The sequence below is a fragment of the Nicotiana attenuata genome, unplaced genomic scaffold (assembly GCF_001879085.1).
Source record: "Nicotiana attenuata strain UT unplaced genomic scaffold, NIATTr2, whole genome shotgun sequence".
In the NCBI taxonomy this organism is placed as follows: domain Eukaryota; kingdom Viridiplantae; phylum Streptophyta; class Magnoliopsida; order Solanales; family Solanaceae; genus Nicotiana; species Nicotiana attenuata.
Window position 1 is genome coordinate 153,824 of NW_017671045.1, and position 24,201 is coordinate 178,024.

Sequence of the window (24,201 nt, forward strand, 5' to 3'; positions counted from 1 at the left end):
CACGGTCATGCTAAACACCAATGTATAGATACTCGTCACCATGCCTATACATCGTACTCGACAATTAGCATGTAGCAAATAAGACTCTACTCCTATTCCCTCAAGCCAAAGTTAGACCAAACACTTACCTCGAATGCTCCAAACTCAACTCAATCCTCTAGTATAGCTTTACCCCTCGAATTCACCACCAAACCGCTTGAATCTAATCACAAATTACTTGAATGTATTAACAAATGCTACTTGAATCAATTCAATGCATGAAAATGAATTTCCCAAAGTTTGTTCAAAAATTTCCAAAATGCCCCCGGGCCCACGTGGTCAAAACTCGAGGTTCGAACCCAAACCCGATTACCCATTCCCCCATGAATTCAGATATATAAGTTATTTTGGAATCGGACCTCAAATTGAGGTCCAAAACCCCCAAATTTAGGAACCCTAGTTCTACCCTAAATTCCCAAATTCCCCCATTAAAATCCTTGTTTTGAAGTTGAAATTATGTTTAAGGATGTTAAGGAGTATAGAAAATCAGTTAGAGATCACTTACCAATCGTTTTGAAGAAGTAGAATCGTTTGGAAAATCGCCTATGTTTTGGGTTTTGAAAAAGTGAAAAATGACTGAAAATCCCGACTGTATATACTGTACTGAAAACCCGGCGCGGACCGCACAAAAATGCCCCGCGGCCGCGCCGAGGAAGGGTGGGGAAACCCCTCTCTGAACCTTCCAGCGCGGACCGGCTGATATGGAACGCGGTCGTGCTGGTTGAATTGGGAGTCATTGGCCCTCTAAACCCAGCCACGCGGACCGCTCGGCTGCCAGCGCGGACCGCGCGGAAATAACCGCGGCCGCGCTGGGGGCCTGCAACACCTGGACCTGCAACACCTGATACTTTTAAGTCTAAGACCTCCCGGGACCTACTCAAAACTCACCCGAGCCCTTGGGGCTCCAAACCGAACATACATATAATCTCAAAAACATACTCCGGACTCATTCGTGCGATCAAATCGCCCAATTAACATCATGAATCATCTATTTGGGTCTTAATACCCATGAATTTCTTTCCAATTCCCATAAAACATTAGGTTAAGCTTTTCTAGCTCAAAACACGTCAAATGACGTCCAAATCTAACCAAACTTTACAGCAATTGCTTAAATCATATTTAAGACTTGTGCCGAGCGTCGAAACCAAAATACGAGCCCAACAGCATAGTCTTCTAAACAAATAACACTTTCAAATTCTTTAATTATTTTCAGAAAACAATTTCACACAACAATTCATTTGTCGGACTTGGGACCTCAGAATTTGATTCCGAGCACACACCCAAGTCCCAAAATTTCCTACGGACCCTCCGGGACTGTCGAATCACGAGTCCGGGTCCGTTTGCCCAAAACGTTGACCAAAGTCAAACTTAATCAATTTAAAACATCAAATTTATTATTTTTCTCACAAGTTCACATTTAAACTTTCCGGTTACGTGCCCGGACTGCGCACACAAGTCGAGGCAACCCCCAAGTGAGGTTTTCACGGCCTCAGAAGTACAAGGTGAGTGGGAAATACGGTGATGACCCTTTGGGTCGTCACATCTCCTCTCTTTCTCTTACGTATCTAGTTCTATAGCTTAACCCTGACTTTTACGATGTAAGGGCAGAACGTAATAGTAATAAAGGAAAAGCAAGGTGCGGTAAGTCAAAACTTTTTGGTCTCCATGTTTCGGTCCCGGAAGAAGCTTATTTTTATCGCTATGAGGCATAAGTAGTGAAAGAAGTAGACCTATAAAGAGAAAAGGAAGCGCTATCCCTCCTACTTATGATTCAATATTTAGCTCGATCTATTCTAGGTGTCTTTTTTACATCAACGGCATCAGCTGGAGCTTGCACCGAATTGCTTACCCGCGGAACTCATTTAACCCGACCCTACATAAGTACCAATGCCCCTTCCCCTTTCACCTCTAGGTAAAACTTCTAGGATGAGCTCTTCTACTCGTAATTTTTCTATTAGAGAGAAAATTCTCGATCCCAGACCAGGCTCTGATCAAGGCTCATAAAAGCATCAACCTCATCCTAAAAGGACTCCTTTAGCTTTGGGGTTGATTTACGTGGCTCAAGACTTTGAGTCAGGAGGTCAGGTGTTCAGAAAGGTGGTGACGCGGCATTGGCATTTTTAGCAAATTCATCAGATAGCTTGCCTTCTTTTCGTTTACGTGGCTACATACTTGTAGCGATCAAAGGGCATATTTATTATTATTTATTATTTATATAAGGAAAAGGTAATTGTATGGGCCTTTTCTTCGAGAACAATCGTGTTAGCGCCTTCGCAGCCTGCCTTTCCATTCTTTGAGTGCAGTTCCTTCTTGAGCCTTTTCTTTATGACTCCTACCGAAGCAAGCTTCTCAAGTGCGGACCTTTCTTCCCACCTTTAAGCGAAGCAAGCCTCTCAAGTGCTGACCTTTCTTCCCCCCTTTGGCGAGCTGACCTTCTTGTGTCACGAGTGATGTCAAACCTCCTTCTTGTCTTCTATTCCGGGAAATGGTATAATAGGTCCCCTAAGTGAAGCCCTTTGGCAGCTGTCCGAGCCTTCCCTTGATTGTGCCTTTAGGCTTTCTTCTTGCTGCTTTGTTTGCACTTTCGAATCCGCTTCTGTAAAGAAAGGAGAAGAGAGAGGCGTTGACTAACTAAGGACGATGATGGAAACTATCCCAGAAAGGTGAGCAAGAAGAGTCTTCACTACTAGCTAGTATTGAAAGAAAATAAGGCCTACCTTCGCTTTGTGCGCTAAGAGCTTTCTTTCCTATAGGATAGGAAGAATGGAATAGGAAGATAAAAGGACATTCTTCAGAGTGAAACTGAACCAGACAAAGGCCCTTCTCTCCGTGATCAACTTCCTTTCGTAGTACCCATACCCCCAGGGGAATTTGAATCCCCGCTGCCTCCTTGAAAGAGAGGTGTCCTAACCACTAGACTATGGGGGTATATTGAATAGACTTTGACTAAGAATAAGGTTCCCTTCTCTTCCACTATATCTCCTTATTGGATTGGTAGGTACATTCCTCTTTCTCTTCTCTTAGTCGACTAGACTTCCCTCACATCCTACTCTTCATTATAGAAGGTTCTTTATTCCAAATACTGGCGAATAACCTTCATTCAATGCTAGCATCTCTCTCAGCTGAAAGAAGATCAACTCTCAAGCTCACCCCTTTTTTGCTTTAGTCAGAAGAGCCTCTCTCCTCCTCGAGTTCTAAATCAGCAAGAGAAGAGGGACCTATAAGACAACAAGGAAGTTTGATTTACATAAAACCTCTTGCAAGAAGATTCTATCCATCAGGTAAAGCCCCTTTGACTAGAAAGTAAATCTCTGTCAAAGACAGATCTAAAGGCTTGAATAGTTAGGAATGAAACTGCCTACGGGAAGAGTGAGCTCTTCCTTCTCACGTTCGGCTACTAAAAAGGAAGGAAGACGGGTGCGACAATAGTAATGCCAAGCCAAAATCTGCTTATTTTCTTCCTCATCTTAGGCATAGATAGAATTCGCTCGCCTGCCCTTGAATGGCCTTTATAGCCTTAAGGCGATCTATCCAACTATCCAAAGCCTAACCCAGTACAGATCTGATCCTAAATCGCTCTCGCTTTGAGCCGGCTAACTCTTTGAAGCCCACTGATGCCTTTTGAAGACCTTCTTCCCTCTACCCTGATGAAAAGAGTTCCAGTGAGCTCGCCAAGGAAAGCAGATTAATTTATCAAACTCTTTCTTCCCAGCTAAGCTAAAGAAGATCTAACCCTCCTCTTCCACTTAGGCCACTTCCTTCTTACCATTTAGCTATTTTCCCCATCGAGAAAGAGATCGAGGATAGGTCGGAAGCTTCTTCCTTCGAAGGACTTTCTCCTTCATCAAATGAATTCTCTCCCATGACCCCATTCAATCAATGCTACCGGGTATTCACTCGCTTATTGAAAATCTTGCCATACCATATTTTCTATTTAGTCGGCACTCTTGTCTGTCGAGTACTTTTAGTAGTCTTGCTCTTCCTTCCTCCATTGCTGAGGTTAGCTCTGTATTTTTGTCGTGTACTTTTTCTCTCTTTCTAATTCTAAGGATTAGTCTTCCGCTAACATAACNAGAATATGCTAAACCTTCTCCAATCTCAACCCTCTAGTTCTTCCAAGCCCTAGGCCTTCCAGCACTTGTCTTTAGATCCAGTCTAGTACCCCCCAGTGACCCGATTTAGGGATATTTTAGTTTTTTGCTTCATGTTTTTGGAAGTTTTTTTCTTTCGTTTTTTGTGGTTTGTTTGTGGAAACATATCCTTAGACAACTGTTGTTTCTCTTGTTATATGAAGATTCTGATCTTAATAGTTTAATTATGTCTATTGATTATTGATAAATTGACTCATGTTCACGTGCAGTTGCCTCAGTGGCCATGAGTAATTATTAAAATCTGGGATTCACACTGTATGCAACTTTTTGATGATGCCAAAAGGGGGAAGAGATATGGTGCTTTACTCTTTATTCTAAATAATGTGATATTTATAACCTAATTAAACCTGGTCCTTGATGATAAGATAAAATTCTAGGTTAAGTGTTGATGGTTAAGCTGAGTCTTACATGTTCTTTGATCAGTAAAAGCATAGAGTTTGTCATCATCAAAAGGGGGAATTTGTTGGCCCAAGAACAGGTGAAGTTTTGAAGAATGACAAATGAACTCAGTCATGGACCAGGTCCATCATGTGAAGCACAGTGTTTGTGAACCTATACATGTGAATGCACGTGAAGGAGATAAGTTCCATTGATCCAGCAGCAATATCTCCTGAACTGATCGGAAAGGTTGCATATGGGTTAAGGAGAGAAAGTCTCCTTATGAGAAGAGAACACAATCTGGATAAAGGATAGGGTTGGAGTTTGTGTTGTTCAAGGACTCAACTTCGATGGAAGATCAGCAATTGAGTCTCAATCAAACTCTAATTACTAACTCATTAAATAACAGTGATTGTTCTCTTTTACAGGCATTGCACAAATGCAGAAGTAAAACTAAATGAGAGCAAAAGGGCGAGGCAATTTTGCAAGCAATTTATGTGAGATTTGAGTGTGCATTCCTGAAGCTACTTGGACGAGATAGAAGAACTAATTCCATTCTGTCTTTCTTTTATTCTAGTTCAATTGTAGTAGGTGATTTAAACTTGTTATCCTTAACCAACGCCTTCCTTGATTCACTCCTTTGCTCTGGGAGCACGGTAATGGCCCCTGCGCCTTCCTTTTTTCAACCTTTTTTGAACTTCTCTAGTGCCTTGTAATTTCCCTAACAATGGTGGCATATGTTTGTTTTTTAGAGCAGCACGGGTTCATGTTTGCGCTGACGGTGGAGCGAATAGGGTGTTTGATGAATTGCCCCGCTTTTTTCCTCATGACGACCCTTCTGATATTCGTAAGAGGTGATTCTGAATTCACTTACCAATTGCTCTTGTTACTGATTATACGTCGCAGCTTGTTGCTGGTTCATTCTTCAATCTCTAAAGTTGTTTGCAAATTGGCAAAATAATAAGGAATAAAATTACAGGCGGAGCCACGATTTCAAGCTTATGAGTTCGAGATTCTTATCGTTTTAAGTTACTAGGTTCTAAATTAATAATTTATACATATTCAATGGATTTTTTTAGACAAATACAGGGTTCGAACCAAAGCTACTGGGTTCGGCCGAACCCTCTCCCGGCACTCTAGCTCCGCCTCTGAATAAAACCAGGATTTTATAGGGTGAAGTATTTACTTTTTTCCACCTTTTCGAGAAAAGAAAATCTACTTTAAAAAAATAGTATATATTAGTAGCTTTGAACTCTGTGAACTTGTTTAGGTTTACTGCACTCCTCTCACGTGGGCCTTGGTATTTTTTTTCTTGGACCAGAATGTGCAAAAGGAAACTAAAACTTGGATTTTTGCTGGAGGAAAGAATGAGCTAATAAGTTACTATTTGAAAATTTTCATGCCATATTAGTAATCCAAGCATAGGACAAATACTGAGATACAAGTTTGAGCTGTAAGTGAGTAAAAACACATGCAGACAATATGTAAAAGCATCGGGATTTCTCTTTTTCTTTTTTGGGCTAAAACACGATTTCTTAATATTTGGAAATTTTTGTTTTGTCGTCTTAGATTGTATTTGAGTGAACCATAATTTTTTTGCAGGTACAAGCCATATGCTATAAAAGGAGATATGGATTCAATCAGAACTGATGTTTTTGACTTTTATAGAGGCCCGGTAAGCTAGAGTTTGCTTGTGATGGTTCTGTAGTTTCTTAGCAAATCTGTTTTCCAATAAATTTTAAAAGCATCCACATTTTGATATTTGTGTAGGGATAAGTGTAAAAGAACATTTAGTTTTGGAGAATAACTAATTTGCCTTAAAAGACAGAATATTTAGTGTTGAAATGAAATGGAACCTGAATGGTGCGGCAGAATAGATACATTGGATTGATGTAGCCGATCTCAATTAATTTGGATTGAGGCAGTCCTGATTGATATATACTTACAAGTATCCCTTACTAGTATAATTTGTCCTACTTTGAATTGAATCATCACTTTGTGTTAAATGCCGACCTCCAAGGACGTCAAACTTCAAAGAATTTGGTGTTTGACCTTACCGAAAGAATCTGGTGTTTGAACCCTTGGCCTTACAGAACCTTTGTGGTGGATCTTCTTTGGTATGCAATGGAGTGGAGCTCCATGTGACAGTTTACTAAGTGTATGGTGTGTTAAGAGCGAGTGAGAAATTTGTTTACAGTAAAGTTGAGCTGTGCAAATATATTCTTGAGTCTGGAAGAGAGACACACTTTGTTAAAACCTTGTGGTTTCCAAATATATTGTTGAGTTCAAGTTTTTGCCCTATGTACGAGCAGTTACCACACTTCTACTTACTAGTTTTTGTATAAAGATCCAGAGAATAGTATCTGGGCTTGTTTAAATTCTTTCTAATGTAGTATGTAATTAAACTTGTGCATTTTTTCATTTTCAAGCATGTTAGTGAGGATTCTAAGCTACCTGACTACATGCGTATATCATTTCAGTTACTAGATAGTTATTACACTTTTGGATATAATTAGCAATGTGGCTCAAGATCGTTCTTTGCCGTCTTGTTCTTGTGCAATATGTTTGTGCAGTTCACTACAAAGCATAGTTAGAACCATATTTTGAGGATGTATAGCTTGGTGACTTTGCAGGGGACCAAGATAATTGATGAATCTAATGATCAAGATACCACAGATCTTCATAAATGTGTTGCATATATTCGTGAATTACTAAACCCAGAACATCCAGATGTAAGTTAAGCTTTTTAACATAACTCTGGAAAGTTTTACCCTTTTCCATGTTTATCAATATGCTATATTCTAATTTATATCCATTAAAAATATCTCTACACCAAATAGTTGCTCAAACTATATCTGCATATTTTCGCTGTGAGATATTTGTACTCTAATTGTTTCTTATTTATGATTATTGCTAATAATAGGTTCACTTAGAATAGATAATTGAAATAAACAATCCATTAGAAAATCTTTCACATGGTGGATCAGATGTACTGCTTATTCGTCATTATTCAATATGGGTTAGTATAAGCTTCATTTATTGCTTCTTTTACTCATTCCTTTAAAATGAAATTGAATCTAGTTACCAGGGACACCATTGCATGCACAATCTTCAAGAAAGTGAGGATATAAATTGGCAAGGTGAAGTAATCATCAATAAATTCAATAAAACCCTTTTAACCCCTTCCTTGTTATCCCCCCAAATTTGCTGCGTGAAAAAACCCTTCTATCCAGATCTAAAAAACGCTCTCAGGCACACTCCCTGAGATTCTTCTCTCTTTTCTCCTTCCTAAGACTCTACCACCCCTATCAAGACCCAAGCTTCCCGCGACCAAACCCCAGTGAAACCCTCCGTCAATCGAGCTCTCATGCGCCCAACGCACGGGCAACACGCCTGTTTTCCGGCGAGATCTCAGCCACGCACCGGCGCGTGTGGCTATTTCCGATGACTATTTCAAACTTTTTTCTTCAGACAACCTCTTATCGAAGCTTTTTCGAGTCTCCCTGTCCCAGTTCCACCAAAATTCGGTGACTTTTTCTTTTTCCGGCCATTAAACCCCACGGGTAGCACTATCTCTCCAGAAGTCCGCTCGACTGCATTATTAAAACCTGTTAGTGTTATGCAATGCGGTATTATTTTGTCTTCGAGTCTCATCTGTACGAGGACTTGAAGATGGATAATACACGCGTCGCTCCCGTCATCTACCATTATTCTTTTCACATCAGTATCTGCAATATGTAAAGTGATAACAAGAGCATTGTAATGAGGGAAAGACAAACCGTCGACATCTGATTTATCAAAAATGATACTATCTTCGAGGTCATCATACCGTTCATGGGTGATCGACCCTTTGAGTTTATGTGTGGTGGTGAACTTGACATGATTGATTACTGCGCCATCGCCCCCACCGATGATCATATGTATAGTGCAAGATGGAGAGGGCAGTTTTGGAGGTTCCTGGGGTTGTTCGCGTCCGCGGGCGAAGTTAGCCTGTCCTCGTTCGCTCAGCAATTCTTTCAGGTGTCCCTGACTTAGCATTCGCACTACCTTATGTCGCAGTCCTATGCAATCTTTGGTCTGTGGCCCCTTTCTTGGTGAAATTCACAGAAAGCATCTAACTGTCGAGTACTGAGGCCGGACCTCATCTTTTGCGGCCATTGCACCGAGTTTTTCTAGTGCGTACACTATTTCTGAAGGAGGAACACAAAATATTTTGAGCAGCTAGGAGTGGAGGCACACCTTTCTCATGTCGATATGGCGCTGCATGTCGATAAGGAGCATCCGTGTGCCGCGGTAGAGGTGGGACAGACGTCCTAACGTGGGGTTGATGCCTTTCTCGGTCGAGACGGGGCCCTGACTGATCTCTTCGACCATCGTTGCGATGATCTTTCCTTGCTTCAGTTTGAACTGACTTCAACCATTGGGTCGGACCGTTAAGATCGTCCTCGTCGGCTCTTACTTCGGTGCAGTAGGCGTTATGGATTTCTTCCCAAGTGGTTGGAGGGTATTTCATGAGCTTGCTTAGCAATTTCCTATTCGCTCTTGACCCGTTCCTGTTTAATCCATTCTGGAAGGCTGCTACTGCCATTCCCTATGACACATCTAGTAAGCTCATTCTCACCCTATTGAACCGAGCTAAGAAGTACCTGAGTCCCTCGCCGTGCATCTGTCTTACGGAAAATATGTCGTTTACCCCGGCTTCTGAATTTTTGGCTCCTGCATGGGCGGTGATAAATTTGCCTGCCATTTCCTCGAACGCTGCTATCGAACGTGCCAGTAGTTGAGAGTACCATGTCAGAGCTCCCCCTGTTAGGGTTTCACTGAACTTTTTCAATAGCACCGATGGTACCCGCTCTTTTGAAAGATCGTCACCTTTTACCGATGTGACGTAGTGGATGATATGATCTTCTGGATTGGTAGTACCATCATATATCTTTAGGTAGGGTGGCATTTTGAAGGTTTTTAGAATGGCGTAAAGGGCCGCTTCTTCATTGTATGGTTGCTCGATGAATCGGCCAACGTCCCATTTTGGCAACAACTTTGGGGCGCCTAGTATTTTGTCAACCCTCTCTTGGTGTTCCTTCATCTGGTCACGGAGTGCCTTATTCTCGTTTTCCATCTTCTCCATTTTCTTTAACACGGCTGCAAGCGTATCGTTACCTGTATCATCAGCAAAATGAGTGCTACCTGTACGGGGGCACCTTGCTCATCAGCATTTGTCGTGACATCTGCACGTGCCACATTCCTGTTATCCCTTTGGGCGAGTTTATCAAGTATGTTGTTCAGAGTACTTGTTAGCCATTCTTCTAGCAGCCTTCTCACTGCTGGTGGTGCCTCTCCTCTTGCAGATGTGGAGGCTTCCTTCTCGCGCAAAACAGTTACGCTTTCGTACGGGGGAGGTGAAGCGTCTCCCCTAGGTGTGGTGTTTGGTGTCCCATTTTCGTTATCTTCCCTGCTGTCTTCATTAATGGTGTTCAGGAGGTTGGTTGTGACGCCTACTATTGATTTTTGCCTTGCATCTCCTTTCCCTGCCATTGTTAATTTGTGAAAAGCTAGGAAGAGGTGATTATCCCCTTCAAGCGTCTAGATGAGACTAAGATCTTAGCTAAAGAAATCCCCACAGACGGCGCCAAATTGTTTGACCAAAAGATATTGAAACCTTTTTGATTAAATCAATTAATGAAGATGAAGAGGTAAATCTCAGCCAAGTATAATAAAATCTAGATTAAATGATACAAGAGATGAACAAAGTGAATAATGATTCCTAGTATGTCGGAACCAAATGATTAAGCGTAAATGTCATAACTTCAAATGTAGAAAAAATATTGCAATGAATGCGATTAACCAAGGTAAAAGATGATGTATGGATCTCAGAACTGTAGTAAGCAAAATTATTATTTTTGTATTCACTTTCCGATCCCCTTCTACCAAATGTTCTGCCCCTATTTATAAGGGACAATCCCCTTTTAAACCCTAAAAAGGTATAAAATGAAGAATATTCGAAAAGCATATTCCTAATGTCTCCTACTACGCTTACACTACTGAAGACGTCGTACGTTCGCTAACCATTGTCGGTCGTCACCCTTTTTAATAACCAAAAGACGCGATATCGTAAGGCTCTCGTTCCTCGCCGTACTCGGTAGTGGTCGTGGTCGTCCAAATTTGGACCTATACAGCCGGGACCCACCGTCGTGGACCGTGAGGGGTGCCTAACACCTTCCCCTCAAGGTTATTTCGAGCCCTTACCCAAGTCTCTAGTAATGCAAACCGGTTTTATGAGTTACTTGCTTTAGGTGCCCTAAGGCACCTTAGATCCGTTAGGTGGCGACTCTTCAAATTCAAATACCCAATTCCCAAAAGGAAATGAGTTGTTCCCAATGAATGTCGAAACCCGGACTCCGCGAGGAAAAAGGGGGGCGCGACAGCATGGCGACTATGCCGGGGATATTTTCGGCTCTTACCATAACGAACTTATTTTCCTGAATTAGTCGTAAGCATGTTTATTTCTTTCAACACATGTGCACCCTTTCCCTTTTCCCCCCTTTACTTGGATTTAATTGCTTATTTTCAAGCATTTATGATTTCTTTTATTTCCCGAAACTGACTTGTCTCCTTATTTTCTTTTTGTAACTGTCTTTCAATTATTTATCATTTGTTTTAAAACGTGCAAATACTTGACAACATGCTATTTATTGTTGCATAAATCATGCTCAACATCATATTCCACTTGTGAGTAATCAATCCTATAGCAACGCTCGATGAGTGTTTGCGCTCTTCCTATATATCACCCTTTTAAATTAGGAAAGGCGTATTTGTGGTAAAACTAGTCGATCAGCGATGCGTTCGACAGTTCCGTGCCTTTCCCCCTCAAGAGTTGTGCTTGGGAGTCCCAGTCTAGAACTCTATAGCAACCTTACTATGATCAATTGTGCATGCATCATGGTCAAACCTAGCCGGGTTAATATGTTGTCCACACAATAACCTTTTAAGACAAGCCTCACCCAAAAGTCCATAGGGTTTTCCACAATCCCAACGAACGCAACCACGATTGTGTGGATTAATTTTGGAGAAATAACTGCCAATATGCTAATCATTGTTGTATAAATAGACGAACCTGGAGGTGGAAAGGGCCTAACCTATATTTGTTTTGCAGAAAATGAGGCACGAACTCCCCAGGTTCGACATGGTCGGTAGCATACCTTCACTTTTGCTAGATTGGTGGAGTGATGTTCCTTCAAGTGACCAAAATCATATGAAACGAGTCTTAGGAAATTTGCCTTCTCTATTAGATCTTCAGCCAAACAATGTTGATCGAGGCTGCTACCATGTTTTGGGACAAAGAAAGGGCTGTGTTCCGCTTTGGAGACATAGAAATGACCCCCCTCTTGGAAGAAATATGGGGATTTGCTGGGCTACCTTGGGATAGCCCTGGTTTATTAGCACCAGAAAATCGCACCACTAGAGGGTTTCTGAAGATGATGGGGTTAAAAAAGAATGATGACTTGGAGTGCTTAAAGAACTCCTACATACCTTTCGACTTCCCCTATGAACAATACGGTCACAACAGCTCTTACCGTATTTTTGATGATGAATTCTTCATAACCTCCTTGGGTTGGATTCATCGCAGGGCCTTTGTGTTCATTGTATGTTTCTTGGGCATGCTGGTGTTCCCGATCCAAAGGGATAGAATCCATACCAGGCTGGCCATGGTGGCCAAAACTTTGATGGATGGGATCGAGGGGCAGACATATACCATTGTCCCTATGATCATTGCAGATATGTACCGGGCCTTGGAACGCTGTCAGAAGGGATTCAGATTCTTCGAGGGTTGCAATTTACTGCTGCAAGTTTGGTTGCTAGAACATCTCCAAAAGGGTCAATACCGTCAGGAATTTCCGCGAAGGCCGTGGAATGGTCACATAGCATTTCATCATCCCAAGAGAATGACTTATATTCCAGACATGTTTGCTCAACCTAAGGATGCTGTAGGATGGGTGCAGTTTTTCAACAAGTTAACTGAGGACCAGGTTCAATGGATGTTAGAGTGGTTCCCCACCGATGAGTTCATCATTAGATCCAGGGATGTTCCACACTTGGTGTTGATTGGGTTAAGGGGAATATACCTTTATGCTCCCCTCAGGGTTTTGAGACAGGCAAGAAGGAGACAGGTCATACCGCGAGTCGATAAAATGAGTCACTTCATAGCCGATTTTTAGGGTGACGCCATCCCATATAAGAATAAAGCACAACACATGTGGAACTTAAAGATTATCGTGGAAAAGGATACCATCGAGCCGGATCGATATCACGCAGATCACACATACTTCTACCCCTCATGGTTGGATAATAACATAGCAGGAATCTTCGAGCCAAGGGTTGGTCCAGGAAATAGGGTCATAGACGAGGTTGCCGAAGCACAGGTGAAGTATAACAAGTTGCGCAAAAGAATTCGTGAATCTGAAGCTGAGCATATGGAGCAGCATAAGGCCGACATGGAAATTATCAATGAGTGGAAAGAGAGAGCTGTTAAATCCAGCGAGAGGTTGGAATATCTAGAGTACAGTCTAATGGAATTGGAAGGAAAAATGAGAAAGAGAGTCACCGATTACCAGAACGCTGAAGGAAACGAAGGAGGACACTTGGCAAGGGCATTCTTACTGCTGAACCTGCGCGAACTGGGGGAACTGATCGACAAGAGCATCCAGTCTGGAGAGGGTCCTTCTGGGACCAAGTAGATTAGGTTTACTCGCTATTTAAAATGTAATAAGGCCAGGTGCCATTAGTAACATTATCTTATCCGGTGTCGTTTTGGGGTCATTTATTTTTACATTAATAAAATGAGGCAATTATTGGCACTGTATTTCTCCAAATATATTTGTCGCTAGGCCTACCTCGGGCACGACGAGGCTCCCAAATTAGGATGCGAATTTATATTCCCGCAATATGTGTTTAAATACCGCAAACTTTTCAGAACCCTTACTGACTTGTTTACCTTTTGTTTTTCTTTATGCTTTACTATTCCCATCCCCAAGGTTGGTTCACATATACTGGCATCATCAGCATATCACACCAGATCTAGAGGCCCTCCACCTCCTCCTCCTCCAAGTAATACGAGAAGCAGAGGAAAAGCTAAGATGGATGACTTAAGTGGTTTCGAACGGAAAATGCGGAGGATGCGGAAACTTCAGACGGTCGGAGTACTCCGGCACCAAATGACTTGGTTTTGCGGTTGGAACAAAAGATACTGGAGTTACAGGGGGGACTTGAGCAGGTCCGCAACTTAGAAAACCTATCCCTCACCCTGAACGTCCCCGATATCAAACAACAAAATACCAAAAACCTAGCGCCTCCCCAAAATACACCAAACCAGCATCCACAAAACCCTTCCGCACCACATCAATATGCAACTCCACCTCAAAAATTCAGCCCCTTATCGATACCAACTCCACCACAACACCATCATCAACCAATCCAATACCCACAAGCCACCACCTATCACACTCCTCAGAACACACCACAACCCGTTCCCGATACTCAAAACTCAACCAACGATCACCACTACACCCAAGTCCCTGGCACTCACTAAAACAACCCTATATATGTGAAAACCGTACCTTACTCTACTCAACCAATCTCCTATACTCCAGAATCCGCCGAGAAGGACCTACTCATCAAGAACATGGCCGAGGAACTCAAGAAACTGACAAGTCGAATTCAGGATGTCGAAGGAGGCAAAGGGATAGAAGGTCTAAATTATGAGGATCTATGCATACAACCAGACGTGGAACTGCCGGAGGGTTACAAACCTCCTAAGTTCGACATGTTTGACGGATCAGGTGATCCAAGGTTCATTTGAGAACTTACTGTGATAAGCTCGTAGGGGTAGGGAAAGATGAAAGAATCCGAATGAAGCTCTTCATGAAAAGTATTACCGGAGATGACCTGTCCTGATACATAAGCTAGAACCCTAAGAAGTGGGTCAACTGGGTAAGCATGGCACCAGAATTTATGGACTGATTCAGGTTCAACACGGAGAATGCACCGAATGTCTTCTACATCCAGAATTTAAAGAAGAAGCCAACTGAGACCTTCTAAGAGTATGCTACTCGGTGGAGGTCAGAAGCAGCCAAGGTCAGACCAGCACTAGAAAAAGAACAAATGAACAAGTTCTTTGTTAGGGCACAGGACCCACAGTATTATGAAAGGCTAATGGTCATTGAGAATCACAAATTTTCCGATATCATCAAACTCGGAGAAAGGATTGAAGAAGGTATCAAAAGCAGGATGGTAACAAATTTCAAGGCACTACAGGCCACAAACAAAGCATTGCAATCAGGCGGCATATCAAAGAAGAAAGACGTGGGGGCAGTAATGGTGGCTCAAGGCCCAAAATCTCCACTCACATACCAAACACCTCCACCTACATACCAACCCTCATCTCCTAAATATTCTCAACCCGCCACCGCCTATCCTACTTATAACACCCAGTCAACCTACTACCATTCACCTCCAACTCGTCCAAATTATCAGAAACCCCGACCTAACTTTAACTGCAAACCACCTAGACAATACACCGATATTTCTGAACCCATCGACCAGCTGTATGAAAAGTTGAAGGTCGCTGGTTATGTCACTCTTATTCCTGCTGTGGCAGTGGAGAACTCATCTCAATGGATCAACCCAAACAAAACTTGTGCATATCATTCCGGTATGAAGGGGCACACCATTGATGAGTGCCGAACATTGAAAGATAAAATCCAGACATTGATTGAAAACAAGGTCATACATGCAAAAGAAGTCGCGCCCAATGTCCGCAACAATCCTCTCCCAGATCATAGGGGTGATGAGGTACATGTGATAGAGATAGATGAAGAATAGGATCTTGAGGGGTCAATCAGGCTTATCCGGGAAGGCGATGATTTTAAACCCACAGTCACACTCACTCTTATAGACGCAGCTGCCAGTCAAGGTTAAGGTAACCACATCAGTTCCATTTAAGGTAGAGGTAGCTCCACCTGCAGCCACATCAGTTCCATTTGAGGTAGAAATGGCCACACCTTTCACAGTGACAGTATCAACCTCACTTTCTTTCAATTCCAAAGCCATACCTTGGGATTACGTTGCCGAAGCTAGGCAAAAGGGAAAGGCAAAGATGGAAGAGATGCTGCACAAGGAATGACTAGAACGAGAAGGATCTACACATCTAAACACTTGGGAGGATCAAGCAAGGAGGCTGCTACTAAGCAACCTGTCATTGAAACGGGACCAGATGATCTTTGGAGGAAAGTGCAGGCGAGGGAATACACCGTTGTCGATCACTTGAACAAAACCCCCGCTCAGATATCTATCTTGTCACTATTGCAAAATTCAGAGGCGCACAAGAATGCTTTGATGAAGGTGTTGAATGAAGCTTATGTGCCTAACAATATCACATGTGGAGAAATGGCCAACATGGTAGGGCAAGTGCTGAAAAGTCATAAGATTACCTTCAACGAGGATGAATTACCACCCGAATGTTTAAGTCACAACCGGGCATTGCACATCATGGTGCAGTTTGAAGATAAATTCGTTGACAGGGTCTTGATAGATGGAGGTTCAAGCCTCAATATTTACCCATTGTCTACTCTGAAAAGATTGGGCAAAGGTTTTCATGAGATATGGGCAATAAGTATTAACGTGAAAGCCTTTGATAGGTCTCAAAGGGCCACGATTGGGGAGATTAATCTTTGTCTGCAGATGGGGCCAACTTGGTTCGATGTTGAATTCCAGGTGCTTTATATATCAGCTACATACAATCTTCTGTTGGGTCGACCTTGGATACATGCCGTTGGGGTTGTGGCTTCCACACTACACCAGGTCGTGAAGTTCGAATGGAACCATCAGGAGGTGATCATTCACGGAGATGGGAGTAACCCTATTTACACCAGTCAAACCATCCGGTTATCGGGAACAGAAGAAGGCTAGGAGGGGAAACTTATCACCACATCGAACATGTCAATGCCGTTGAGAAAGACAAATGGTGGGGTAACAAAATAGAAAGCATACTAGCATGGTCTGGGTATGACCCGGCAAAGGGCTTGGGAAGAATCTCCAAGGCATTACTAAAGCTATACAGCTGAAACGTCATGGTACAACCTTCAGGCTCGGATACCAGTATACATGGCAAGAGTATGATGACTGGTTGCCTCCATAGAGTGGTCCTTATTACCCTCTCGAGCAACCAGTGCCACATCTGGGTCAGACTTTTCACCAGGCTGATACAATATGGGGAACGACAGAAGAAGAAGCTTTAGTTGGGCTGTGGAATTTGTTCCTAGAGGACGAGGACATGGATTGTAGTGCGATAATTGAGGAGGAGGAGGAAGAAGGCCTCACCATTCAGACCGTGGAGAAAGGATCCGTTCCCAAGAATTAGACTGCCACACCATCCCGGGCCCGCCGAGTTTCTGGGTAGCTTGGCAATTAGCCTGATTTGTTTCTATAGCAATGCTAGGCATTTAAGATATTTTCAATAATTCTGTTTTAAAGACTCACTTGTTTCAAAATAATTGCTCGATTCATCGAGTCATACTTGTTTTGGATGTTTTCAATTTCTAATCAATGCATTGTTATTTATTATTCATTATTATCTTTCACACTTTTCTTTCTGCAACGTTATTATTACTTTTCCTGATGAACTGATGACTGTGATATGTAATGAGACAACACAACATAAGGATAGTGACTCGGAGGAAGAAGATGAAATACCTGAGGAAATTGTCCGAGAGGTGGAGGACTTTGAGAATAAGCCTAAGTCTAACCTGGACGAAACCGAAGCAGTAAATTTGGGAGACGCCGAAACCATCAATGAGACTCGCATAAGCATTCACTTATCACCGACATAGAAGGAGGAGTACATTCGTTTCTTGAGGGAATATGAGGATATCTTTGCATAGTCATATGATGACATGACCGGTCTAAGCACATCCATAGTGGCTCACAAGTTGCCTACCAATCTAATGGGTCCGCCGGTGAAGCAGAAACTCAGAAAGTTCAAACCAGATATGAGCCTGAAAATCAAGAAGGAAGTCACTAAGCAAATCAAGGCCAAAGTCCTCAGGTTAGTCGAGTACCCAACCTGGCTAGCCAACATTGTACCAGTTCCGAAGAAAGATGGGAAAGTCAGAGTATGTGTTGACTATCGAGACTTAAATAGAGCAAGTCCCATTATGTGTTGACTATCGAGACTTAAACAGAGAAAGTCCCAAGGATGACTTTCCGCTGCCAAATATACACATCCTGATCGACAATTGCGCCAAGGATGAGCTCCAATTCTTTGTAGATTGCTTCGTAAGTTATCACCAGATCTGGATGGATGAAGAAGATGCAGAGAAAACAGCTTTCATTACACCATGAGGGGTGTACTGCTATAATATGATGCCATTTGGTCTAAAGAATATTGGGGCTACTTACATGAGAGCCATGACAACCATCTTCTATGATATGATACACAAAGAAATAGAGGTGTATGTTGACGACATCATTATCAAATCCAAGAGGGCCGCAGATCACATAGCGGATTTGAGAAAGTTCTTTGACAGGCTAAGGAGGTACAACCTAAAACTAAACCCCGCAAAATGTGCATTCGGGGTTCCCGCAGGAAAGCTGTTGGGATTCAGCATCAGCCGTCGAGGGATCGAGTTGGACCCGTCCAAAGTTAAGGCTATTCAAGAGTTACCGCCACCAAAGAGCAAGAAGGACGTGATGAGCTTCCTGGGACGTCTCAACTATATCAGTCGCTTCATAGCACAGTCCACATCATATGTGAACCCATCTTCAAGATGTTGAGGAAAGATGCTGAAACAAGTTGGACCGAAGATTGTTAGAAGGCTTTCAACAAAATCAATGAGTACCTGTCCACACCACCAGTCCTAGTCCCGCCAGAAACTGGGAGACCTTTGCTACTCTATCTATCTGTATTAGATGGAGCTTTCGGATGTGTTTTAGGACAACATGACGAGACAGGGAGAAAGGAGCAAGCCATGTACTACTTGAGTAAGAAGTTCACACCTTATGAAGTATGATACTCTCTGCTAGAGTGCACTTGTTGTGCTTTGACCTGGACAGCTCAGAAATTGAGGCATTACTTCTGTGCCTATACCACATACCTCATATCCAAGATGGACCCTCTAAAGTACATCTTTCAGAAGCCCATGCCGACAGGAAAATTAGCTAAATGGCAGATACTGTTAAGTGAGTTCGACATCATCTATGTAACTTAGAAGGTAGTCAAAGGATAAGCATTGGCAGACCACCTTGCTAAAAATCCTATGGGAGGAGAATATGAACCTTTGAAAACGTATTTTCCCGTCGAAGAAGTATCATTCGTAGGAGAGGACATTACCGAAGCTTACGACGGTTGGAGGATGTTCTTCGATGGCACCGCAAAATTCAAAGGAGTGGGCATTGGAGAGTTTTTGGTATCAGAAATAGGTCAACACTACCATGTATCTCCGAAGCCTAGGTTTCCATGCACCAACAACATGGCGGAATATGAGGCTTGTATCATGGGGCTCAATCTGGCCATCGATACGAATATGCAGGACTTACTGGTGATTGGAGATTCGAATCTTCTGTACATCAGGTTCAAGGAGAATGGGCTACGAAGAACACCAAGATACTATCATACTTGTATCGCGTGCAGGAATTGATGAAAAGATTCACAAAGATAGAATTCAAACATGTACCCAGAATTCAAAATGAGTTCGCAGATGCACTGGCCACTCTAGTATCAATGATACAACATCCAGACAAGAATTTCATTAATCCCGTCCCGGTGAGGATCCATAATCGACTGGCTTATTGTGCTCATATTGAAGAGGAGATGGATGGAAAGCCTTGGTTCCACGAGATCAAAGAATACTTGACATGAGGAGAATATCTAGGGCAGGCAAACTACACTCAGAAACGCACGCTTCGGAGGCTATCCAATCACTTCTTCCAAAGCGGAGGGACCCTATATAGAAGAACCCCTGATCTAGGGTTGTTAAGGTGCATTGACGCAAAGGAGGCTTCTAGATTGCTCGAAGAAATACATGTCGGAACTTGTGGACCACATATGAACGGTTTTATTCTAGCCAAGAAGATACTTAGAGCTGGATATTTTTGGATGACCATGGAAACGAATTGCATCCGGTACGTACAGAAATGCCACCAATGTCAGGTACATGCAGACATAATAAGGGTACCACCTAATGAGCTCAACGCAACAAGTGTACCTTGGCCTTTGCTGCCTGGGGAATGGATGTCATCGGTCCGATCGAGCCCACTACTTCAAACGGGCACATGTTTATTTTAGTGGCCATTGACTACTTCACAAAATGGGTAGAGGCTGCATCCTACAAAGCTGTAACGAAGAAAGTCATCGCAGACTTTGTCAATGATCGTATTGTTTGCCGATTTCCTGAGTCCATTATCACTGATAATGCCTCCAATCTCAATAGTGACCTGATAAAAGCCATGTGCGAAACCTTCAAAATCAAGCACAAAAACTCTACAGCATACAGACCTCAGATGAATGGAGCCGTAGAAACCGCCAACAAGAACATCAAGAAAATACTAACAAAGATGGTAGAAGACCACAAACAATGGCATGAGAAGTTACCCTTTGCCCTATTGGGGTACCGCATTACAGTCCGCACGTCAACTGGAGAAACTCCCTATTTATTGGTTTATGGTACCGAAGTTGTCATTCTAGCCAAGGTAGAAATCCCTTCTTTAAGAATCATACAGGAAATCGAACTCAGCGATGCATAATGGATAAGGAGTCGCTACGAGCAACTGGCCCTCATAGATGGAAAAAGAATGAACGTAGTATGTCATGGCCAGCTTTATCAGAATAGAATGTCCAGAGCTTTCGACAAAAGAGTTAAACCAAGATAGTTTTCACTAGGACAGTTGGTACTGAAGACGATCTTCCCACATCAAGACGAAGCCAAAGGGAAATTCTCTCCCAACTGTCAAGGTCCCTACATAGTTCACAGGGTGCTAACAGGAGGAGAACTCATACTTGCAGAAATGGACGGAGAAGTCTGGCCAAAACCAATTAATTTAGACGCAGTCAAGAGATACTATATTTAGACTGTTTACATTTCTTCATCTTATGTGACTGAACTATGCTTGACCTAATTCCTGTTTAAGAGGGGATACATAGGCAGCCCTGTGGGTTCGGTCATATCATAATAAAATTTTCATTTTCCCTCAGAACCAGGAACTGGGGCAGAATTTTAAGGAGGACCCTCAAAATTCCGAAGCAAGTCCAGCCGACGCCATCATATGCCAGAAAGTCAGAAATTGGTTAAGAAACTGGGGTAGAATTTGGAGAAGGATTCTCAAAATTTCGGAGAAGGTTCAGCAAGTTTTGTCGCACGCAAACGACCGAAGGATCATTTACGAGAAAGCTGCAATGTCTCTGAAATGTGTTACAGTCACTAGTTCATCTAAAATTACTTGATATTTCACTATGTTTTCTAAAATAACTCTACATTTATCAATAAGTGCATATTTTCAAAAACTTTATTTCCGTGATAGCCATGTGTTATCCAGGGCAACTCAAACAAGGCCTCCAAAACAGAGCGGAGCAAAGCCAACATACAGAGGCACGAACCAACCTCCCCTTACAAAACTCACAATTTTCCTTTGGATGCAGGCATGATGAGTATAACAGAAGTATTCGCAAATATACACATATCAAAGTCACTATCAATCAAGCCGCCAGGCGCAAATATATCTCCAGCTAAGAAAATACTTTACTCCTATTTGTTACCTGTTCACTGCATAAGGCTAAGCACTGCCTTCTCTTTGCATGAGACTAAGCCATATCTCAAATCTTGCATGAGGCTAAGCTCTGCCTCCATATTTGCATAAGGCGAAGCACTGCCTTCTCTTTGCATGAGACTAAGCCCTGTCTCAAATCTTGCATGAGGCTAAGCCCTGCCTCCATATTTGCATAAGGCTAAGCACTTCCTTCTTTTTGCATGAGACTAAGCCCTGTCTTAAAATTTTGCATGAGGCTAAGCCCTGCCTCCACACTTGCATAAGGCTAAGCACTGCCTTCTCTTTGCATGAGACTAAGCCTTGTCTCAAATTTTGCATGAGCTTAAGCCCTGCCTCCACACTTGCATAAGTCTAAGCACTGCCTTCTCTTTGCATGAGACTAATCCCTGTCTCAAATCTTGCATGAGGCTAAGCCTTGCCTCCACATTTTCATAAGGCTAAGCACTACCTTCTCTTTGCATGAGACTAAGCCCTGTTGATCACGCCCAACTATGCCTTATAAAAAGGACAATGCGGTCGTTGCAAATATAATCCGGTTTATAAGTCCGGAGTCGAATCCCACAGAGAACTAAGGTTTAGCTACAGCTGTTCACTATCACCAAGAAGACAAGCTTGAACAATTCCTAACTTATAGATATTAAGATTCTTCTGTTTAACTAATTAACTAACAAATTAAAATAGTAAATTAACAACTAACGATACTGAGGGTTAGAGAAAAGATTAAGGAGGTCTAGAGTTATGATTTCCCCAATTGTCGGAATCCTTCCCGCTATGTCTTGTATAATTTCGCCTAAGTATTCTCTACCGATCATGAGCACTCTTATTACCGTAAATCTCTCCCGATTAATTACGATAATTTACTAGACGCACTCTCCCGAGCTACGCTAGCTAGCTTTTAATACAGCTCACTTCAGATCGCACCCAAGGCTTCGTTATCCCTAATCCCACCTTTAAACCCTCGGTTATTGATCCCTCATATACTCTGGGAGTGGTGTTGTTCAACAATTACCTAAATATGCACTCTCTCCCGAGTTATGCATACTAAATAGGCACAGCTAATTGAGAGCTCTTCAATCAACCAGAATATAAACGTAGTTGAACAAATAGAGAAAAGCTATGGCTCAATTATATAAAAACATAACAAGAATTTATCCTACAAAAGGTTCTATCAAATTCTAGATAACAAATTAGCTATTCATAATAGTATGTAAAACTACAATACTAAAAGTCATAACCAACAATGAAAAATAGGAAGAGGAAGGAAAAAACTCGTAGAACAATTCTCCGCCTTGCTCCCAATGTGTTCTTGCCTCCAAGGGTGTTGACTAACCCTAAAGTAGTGTCTCTGCCTCCTTAGGTCTAATTTATGTCCAAAATATGTCCCATGTCCTTTCTTGGCCGGCTTCCTTGGTTTAATATAGGGTTTAGGGCTTAAAATCCCGTATTTTGCACATAAGTCCCTGAAATTTCCGCCTCCTGCCGCGGTTTTGCCGCGGTCGCGGTGGAACCGCGGCCAAACATGCCCTCTGATTCTTCAATTGTCCGCGACCATCTTCTACCGCGGTTCTGCTGCGGTCGCGGTGGAACCGCGGTTTTTCACCCTGTTCCGTTTGGAATTTGAAAAAACGTAAAACATGAAAGTTGTAGCCCTTTGAATTGGCTTTCCAACCATATATTGGGCAGCCCAAATGGAGTTCTGAGCAAAAAGTTATGTCTATTTTACTAGACAGTACGCAATATGCCTCCTCAAGTCTTCGTTCGTACTTAATTATCAAATTTGACCCCCGAACACGATCCCGGCTTAATTCCTTGAGATTTTACTCAGACTTCAAAGCTTCAAATCACTTAAATTCATTCCAAACATCTATACACAATTACTGCAAAACACTAGCGATTAAAGCGTAAACTCAATTAAAGTGCAGTAAATTCGAGTGTAATAAACGACTAAAATATGCAATTATAGCCTATCATCAACACCCCACACTTAAACCATTGCTCTTCCTCGAGCAATCAAACTACACTTTTCTTATAGACACGACCTTTTTAAACAATTCTCCTAACTCATCACACCAAGAGTATTTAAAATAGATTAAGCACAAAAGCGTAACATCTTCACCTCAAAATTTGACTCACAAGTACCACACGTTATTCACAACTCACCCACTTACTCTAATATAGAGGTCACTGACATTGCCTTTCCTTCATGAATCAAGTGCCATCACACAACAAAAGAGAGTAGTCCCACACAATAAAATTTAAGAACACTTAGGAACTCAAGATAGAAAGAATTCACTCACTCTCAGGAATAACATTCATATGCCACAAAAGGTGCACCATAAGCTTGCCCGTAGTGTACTACTCCACTAATCGAGCTCATTCAATCTTGGATCAATTAGGACTTTATTTGGTTGTAATGCAGGCTACGGGACGGGTAGGATACATTTAGATATAAGAGTGACTACACCTCCCTAAGCACTTTAATACATACATTTTAACATTTAAACCCCATACTTATGTCAAACCAAAACTCCACCTTCACATCAATGTATATTACTCCATACTTCTTTAAGCACACTTACATCAAGAGCCACCACTTATCAAGGAATTGTTTTTTTTTAACAACAATCCAGCTATTTTTTTTTCAATTCAAGTGGCTTTTACTTTTTTAAAACAGTGCACCTTTCTCCTTATTTCATTAGTTCCACTCAAAAGCCAAACCAACCACCCCACACTTTAACTTTTACAAAGTTCATAAACAATTCAAGTGCTCATGAGAGGTTTCAATGGTTCAAATAGATGGTTAATTCGAACAAATGGG

General features: G+C 42.1%; 1 non-coding gene and 1 pseudogene across 1 annotated transcript; one reads left to right on the plus strand and one right to left on the minus strand.

Annotated features, from left to right (window-relative positions):
* Positions 1-2,895: 2,895 nt before the first annotated feature.
* Positions 2,896-2,967, minus strand: TRNAE-UUC. The gene has a single exon. It is a non-coding gene; the product is annotated as a tRNA-Glu (tRNA).
* A 2,199-nt stretch (positions 2,968-5,166) lies between these two features.
* LOC109205484 lies at positions 5,167-7,309 on the plus strand (annotated as a pseudogene).
* Positions 7,310-24,201: the final 16,892 nt, after the last annotated feature.